We start from the raw sequence: 6,510 nt of genomic DNA on the forward strand, positions 1-6,510 counted from the left end.
GGGGGGGGGGGGGAGGAAAGAATCAAAAATTTGAGTAAACTAATCTCACGAAAAGAGACAAACCAATATGACTTCCAGCCTCTTTCCTCTGGTTTTATTCAAAGAATACAATAACAGTAGTCAAATTCTTTTGAGTAAACCTCACTTCATGGAAAAGTGACACCAGACAAGCCAAAGTGCCTTCTAGTCTCTCATTTTCTTTTCAGCCGATCTTCCAAAAGCATCTGCTACATAACCATTAACTTAGACTTTCAGTACACTATGATCAGTGGTACTGTAGCATGTGAACCACATTTTATCACACCTCTCCAAACTTGTCATAACCATCCAACAAAGAAAAAGGAAACACAACAATGGACAAACTCAGCCTCCTACTAGCACTTCTCATCATCTTTTTCACCTCTTCTCTTTGTTGTCCTGAAGATAAAAAACAAGCTCTTCTCCAGTTTAAATCTTCTCTCATTAAAACTTCTAATTCTGCTTCATTAGAGAGCCCACTGTTTGAGTTAGAGTCATGGAATTCCAGCTCAGATTGTTGCAACTGGGAAAGAGTCATTTGTAGTTCTGGCTTTCATTCCAGGACTGTGATTGGTCTATATCTTGACTCTCTTTTCTCCATGCAATCTATGGAGCCCATAGTGGTGACTTTGTTGGATATATTTCAACAATTTACTTTTATGATTAACTAAAAGGAACAACATACAGATCTAAATACAAGCAATAACACAAATAGATGTGATAGACAAAAACAAACAATAAATACTATATATATATATATAAGAAGAATTATGTATATAATTAAAAACTCATAAACCAAATGCGTAAAGGATGAATGATTCAAATCAAGTCTTGTGTTTGACATAATCTCCTTAAGCCAGATTTCATCCCTCACACAATCTGTGGTCCTTTGAGAATCACGGACGTCTGCCTCCTAGGATAAAATGATCTATAGCACGAAGAAGAAGCACATGAGGTTCGTGCTCTGTGAACTACTTTATGCCCCTCACACAAAGTTTATGTTTAGCTAAATTGATTCAAAAAACTCTACTTTTTCTAGTTTAACTATCCATATTTTTTATGCACACACATCAGACTCAATACTCTATTTCTTTTTACTTCATTTAATTTTTTTTTTCCTCTCCTCTCTCCTTTCTTTCCTCTTACTTCATTTAATTTTTTTTTTCTCTCCTCTTACCATCCCAACTACCACAATGTTGCTGCTGCAATTTCTACTTTTCCTATATTCATTACTCTTGTTCTTGATTTGTCTTATTGAATTTCAAATTACTTTGAGAGAGAGATTGAACAATATTTTTGAGAAAAAAAACCCAATCCTAAGGGATACAACCCACAATTGTACAAGCTCCATCCAAACCCCACATTGCATTTCACCAACACAAACATGGCCAACACAGTTTTGGACCCTATTTCAGTTTGTCCTTTGGAACGGAATATTTCAATTCTAATTTATTTCAATGTACTGTTTAAGGGTGTTTCGGGTTGCCGTATATAAAATTTTAAATATTATATATATATATATATTACTATTATAGAAAATAACAAGTTTAATATAGTTGTCTTATTAAAAAAAAATTAATGATGAGAGAGAGAGAGAGAGAGAGAGAGAGAGAGAGGCAGAGAGTGAGCGATTGATGGTATCGCTAGGTTTGGTGAGGGTACTGTCCAATGTTAAATTTGTGGGACAAAATATTAAGACTGATGTGTGAGTTATTTTTGAGCCTATAACTATATATTTGCTAAAATATTAAAATAGTTATTTCACGAAAAGTGACTAACCAACATTTCTCACAGTCACTTTTCTTTCATTTTGTTTGACAAATTAGTACAAGAGGAAGTTTAGTTTTAAAAAAATAGTGTGAATGGAAGCTGGCTCAAATTAAAGCTCTGTTTGGTTTGCGTTTTGGATGTTCACGTCTGCGTCTGCAATTTTTTTTTTTCCTTGACTAGCGCCTCTTGCACTGTTCACGGGACATGAACAGTGCAATTAAGCAAAGCTACAGTGTTAAAAAAGTGAACAATGTTGCAAAAATCATTTTTTTAATGTTTTCAATTTTCAGCAAAATAAGCTGTATCCAAACGCACACTAAAGACCAGACTTTCTACATGTATTTCATTTATATAATAATTACAAGCAAGATATTTGAAAAGTAGATTACAATAGAAAATTTAAGAGCACTCACAATAATAATGTTAAAGCTAAAAAGGTTATTTTTTAGCACCTCATTCCAAAAACACATGCTACAACAAAAGTGCCATTGTTAAAAATTTTGACAACTAAGCTATTGTAGCTCCAAAGTTTTCTTTTTTGGTTTTTTTTTTTTTAACTATTTTAATGTGTTGATGGTTGTGATTGTTGTTTATAGTGTTGGACATATTATTTTATTGTGTTGTTTATATTATTTTACTGTGTTGAATTCTAAAATAAAACTTTTAATGTTGGGTGATCTTTTTTTTCAATAGAATTTGTTTTACTCTAATCCATATTGTGTTACAAATCCATAAGCTTATATTTAATCCATGTGGGACACTAGGATTATAACATACCACCACGCTCCACAATCGACGTCCACGACGGCTCACCCTAGCGACATTGACCCAATAGTAGTCTTTTCTCTTTTTGGTGGCTCTACTCATCTATTAGTAATTTTAATTTAGCCTCTAGGTTACCCCCTTTGAGATCCGACCACAAAGCCGCAACTCATTTGATCTAATACAAATCCATGGGTAGAACTCACCCTTGAAAACCAAATTGCAAGGGGAGAGTGTCTAGGAGCTTATAAATACATGGTTAAACTTATACTTAATCCATGTTGGATACTAGGATCATAATACATTGCTAACAAATTTCACACATATACATTAGATTTAGGATTTCTATCTCAAATAATAAATAAAAAATAGACACGCATATAAGCATATTAATTAATGAACCATGAAACAAATAAAGTTACAAAACTAAACGACACTAAGCAGTGATGCGTGACTTGTCACAGTGAATAGAGCAGGAAAGACAGCGACAAGTCGTTTATGTTAAAGTGTTTAATCATTTCTTCTAAACATCAAAATGCTCTTCACGTTTTGCGTTCCAGCTCTTCTAGAAGTCAATTTTTTTTAGTAAACTCACTCCATGGAAAAGAGAGACCAGACTAGCCAAAATGCCTTCCAGTCTTTCTTTCCTTTCCCCCCAATTTTTACTGCTACGTACTCATTGAGTTAGAATTTTACTACACCGTGATTAGTGGTGCAGGCACGAGAACCTTTTTCAACCCCTCCCTTTGTTGTCCTGATGATCAAAAACAAGCCCTTCTCAAGTTTAAATCCTCTCTCATCAAGGCTACTAGTTCACCTTCATTAGAAATCCCCGTCTGTGTTAGATACATGGAATTCCAGCTCAGATTTTTGCCACTGGGACAGGGTCCTTTGTAGTACTCGTTTTCATTCGAGGACTGTGACTGCTCTATATCTTGACTACCTTTTCTCCAACAAATCTATGGAGCGCATAGTGGTGACTTCCACCATCTTGACACCACTCTTCCGCATTAGAAGCTTGATACTGCTCGACATGACAGGAAATCAAATACCCTCTCAACTTAGTGGGGAAATGGGCTCTCTTCAAAACTTGCGGGTATTGAAGCTGGAAGAAAATTCTCTTGGAGAAAATATCCCAAAGGAGATAGGGAACATGACAAAGTTGAGGCAGTTTGAATCTTCGTAGCAACAATTTTTTGGGTGAAATTCCATCTTCAATTTTGGATTTGAAGTAGTTGGAAGAATTGGACTTGAGTAACAATTTATTGTCAATGGAGATTCCTAAATTTATTGGCAATCTATCCAACATAACCACTTTGGCCTTGAGCAACAACAAGTTGATTGGTGGAATCCCATCATCCATACAGAAATTGACGGAGTTGAAAACACTTCATTTGGAAAACAACTTGCTCAGCGGAGAAATTCCATCTTGGTTGTTCAATATCAAGGGCATGAAGAGTCTTTTTCTCGGAGGGAATAATCTGACTTAGAATAGCAATGCAAGGATAGTGCCTAACTGAATGCTCTCAGCTGTCTATGAGGTCATGTCGTCTTACAGGAGAAATCCCATCTTGGATTTCTAAACAGAAGGCTCTTCAGTTTTTGGACTTGAGTGATAACAAGCTGGAAGGAATTTTCCCACAATGGCTTGTTGAAATTGAATTTGAAAGTATCATTCTGTCAAATAACAACCTTACAGGTTCTCTTCCACCTTGTCACTTCAAGTCTCAAAATTTAGAAGTTCTTTCCCTATCTTAGAGCAACTTTTTTGGAGAATTGCCAAACAATATTGGTAATGCTACTGGAATTTTGATTCTCATGTTGGCAAGAAACAACTTTTCAGGGAAGATTCCTCAATCTATCTCCAATATTTTTTCCTCGTATTACTAGACTTGTCAAGCAATAAATTTGTTGGCAACTTACCAGATTTTAGCTCCAATGTATTGGTCGGGTACGTAGACTTTTCTTCTAATGAATTCTCAGGAGAAATTCCAACAAAGTTCAAAGAAATTAGAATTCTTGCATTAGGAAAAAATAAGTTTACTAGCAGCTTGCCTAGAAACCTGACCAATATGAGCCATCTTGAACAACTAGATATCCATGACAACAAGATTACAGGTGAATTGCCAGAGTTTATTAGCCAAATATCCACCCTTTAAGTGCTAAATTTACGAAACACCACCCTCCAAGGTTCCATCCCTGTTGGTATTTCCAACCTTAGTAAACTCTGAATTCTTGACCTCTCAAGCAACCATCTTATTGGCAACATCCCTGCAAAGTTTGGAAATCTGATTGGTATGATTGAAATTCCAAACAAATCATTTTCATCAATTGCTGATACTTTCACCATCCCAATCAAATTTAGTGATCTAATAGTGAATTGAAAGAAATCAAAACATGGTCTCTCAAGCCGTAATCTTGAGTTGTACTCTTTGTTAGGCTTTTCAATGAACCAACTTTCTGGTGAAATCCCATCTTTATTAGGTAAATTGAAAAGTCTAAAACTTCTCAATGTCTCACATAACATCCTCTTTGGAAAGATACTAGTAAGCCTTGGTGACATAGAAAGTCTAGAGAGTTTGGATTTGTCACATAACAAACTATTAGGATCAATTCCACAATCACTAGTGTTAGGTTCTAAAGATTTAGGAATTTATGTATTTAGAACTCTAATTTGTATTGTTGGCAAACCATGATCAAAACAGGTTGTTTAGTCTTGTTTAGGCTTGCTCAAAGTATGTTTATTTGTAAAACTGGAATCGAGTGAGTGCAGATTTATTGGACTAAATCTGTAAGGCTCGATCGATCGAAAATTAGACTCGATCGATCGAACCACGTACAGATTTATTTTTCTGCAGAGTTCCAGTTCAGCCCAAACTCTATTTAAACGTCTTGGGGTCCAAGTAAAACACTCCTATATATAAGGAAAACCCTAGAACGTTTTTGGGACTTCTGAGAGAGAGATTAGAGTGCCTCTTGTGCCTCCTTTTATTTTTAGGGTTTTGTACCCAAACCTTTCTAAGTCTTTGTTGCTCATATTTGCGGTTTATGTGAATCTCTTGTGAGATCCTTGAGGAGCTTTCCTTCACATAAACTTAGGGTTTTCAAGGTAGAGATATTTTCTACATCTTGATGATCAACAAGGTTGCTGCCATTGAAGATTAAAAAGAAAAGCAAGCGGGGAGCTTGTAGCTGATTGAAGAATTCAAGAAAGAAGTAGTCCGTGGATTCGGAGCCTGCGCGTGGTCGTGTCAGGAAGTTCTACTGGTGGGTAGCATTAGGAAGTCGAGCGGGGAGCTTGTAGTCACCTGCGCGTGGTCGTGTCAGGAAGTTCTACTGGTGGGTAGCATTAGGAAGTCGAGCGGGGAGCTTGTAGTCCTTTTGTACGAACTTCAATTCTTTCATAGTGAATTCAGGTTAGCCTTGAGGATCGGTGGGTCAAATCCTCCCCAGGTTTTTACCGTGTGGTTTCCTGGGTGATCATATCTTGTGTTATTTATTATTCCGCTGCTTTATATCTTGATATGATTGTTTGGATTGTTTTAACCTAGAATTGCTTAATTTGACTAAGTAACAACTTGGCTAATTAATCTAGACTACGCAATCTGGTTGTTTAAGGGGTCTAAATTTCCAACAACTAGCAAAGCTGCAACAGTTGTCAGTTTTGGATGTGAGTAACAACAAGCTCACAGGTAAGATTCCCACTGGTGGCCAAATGCCATAATGAATGATCCAAACTTTTTTGCCAACAATAGTGGGTTGTGCAGAATGCAAATTCTAGTGCTATATCCAGTAGAGTTATTACCAATAGAACCATCAAAGGATGAGAGTAAGGAAACATGGTTCTTAGAGGAAGTAGTGGGGATTGGATACTCATTTGGCTTCTTCATAGTAGTGAGAATTCTATATTTTGCTGGGTATTTTGTTCCTGAACCACTTACAAATTGTCGCAGCCAATGA

At 36.2% G+C, this 6,510-nt stretch overlaps 1 pseudogene; it reads left to right on the forward strand.

Moving 5' to 3' along the window:
• The first annotated feature begins 3,152 nt into the window (after positions 1-3,152).
• Positions 3,153-6,510, forward strand: LOC111986434 (receptor-like protein 46; annotated as a pseudogene).

This window comes from Quercus suber, unplaced genomic scaffold, assembly GCF_002906115.3.
Source record: "Quercus suber isolate HL8 unplaced genomic scaffold, Cork oak 2.0 scaffold_115, whole genome shotgun sequence".
NCBI lineage: Eukaryota > Viridiplantae > Streptophyta > Magnoliopsida > Fagales > Fagaceae > Quercus > Quercus suber.